Here is a 325-nt window from a genome sequence, read left to right as displayed (position 1 = left end):
TTTTTGCCGATAACCGATAGTTCCGCCAATCAACTATCGGTGCCGATTAATCGGCAAAACCGATGAATCGGTCGACCTCTAGTACAGATCCTTGCAACATGAGGCCAAGCATTATCATGCTGCATGAGGTGATGGTCATGGATGAATGGCAGAACAATGGTCCTCAGGATCTCGTCACGGTATCTCTGTGCATTCAAAATGCCATCAATAAAATGCACCTGTGTTCGTTGTCCATAACATACGCCTGCCCATACCATAACCCCACCGCCACCATGGGCCACTCGATCCACAACGTTGACATCAGCAAACCGCTCACCCACACAAC

At 48.9% G+C, this 325-nt stretch overlaps 1 protein-coding gene and 1 long non-coding RNA gene across 2 annotated transcripts in view; one reads left to right on the top strand and one right to left on the bottom strand.

Moving 5' to 3' along the window:
- The window catches only part of LOC107719872 (uncharacterized), a 6,444-nt gene extending 6,293 nt beyond the window's left edge, over positions 1-151 (top strand). Inside the window, exon 3 of the long non-coding RNA XR_001637559.1 lies at positions 83-151. This is a non-coding gene — a long non-coding RNA (uncharacterized LOC107719872). The remainder of the gene's footprint in view (positions 1-82) is intronic.
- The window catches only part of LOC107719870 (glycosyltransferase-like protein LARGE1), a 32,576-nt gene that overhangs the window by 17,514 nt on the left and 14,737 nt on the right, over positions 1-325 (bottom strand). The window lies entirely within an intron of this gene.

Source organism: Sinocyclocheilus rhinocerous, unplaced genomic scaffold (genome assembly GCF_001515625.1).
Source record: "Sinocyclocheilus rhinocerous isolate Xijiao unplaced genomic scaffold, SAMN03320098_v1.1 scaffold2196, whole genome shotgun sequence".
Lineage (NCBI taxonomy): Eukaryota > Metazoa > Chordata > Actinopteri > Cypriniformes > Cyprinidae > Sinocyclocheilus > Sinocyclocheilus rhinocerous.
Note: the sequence above shows the minus strand (reverse complement) of the source record. Positions and strands in the feature narration are given on the sequence as shown.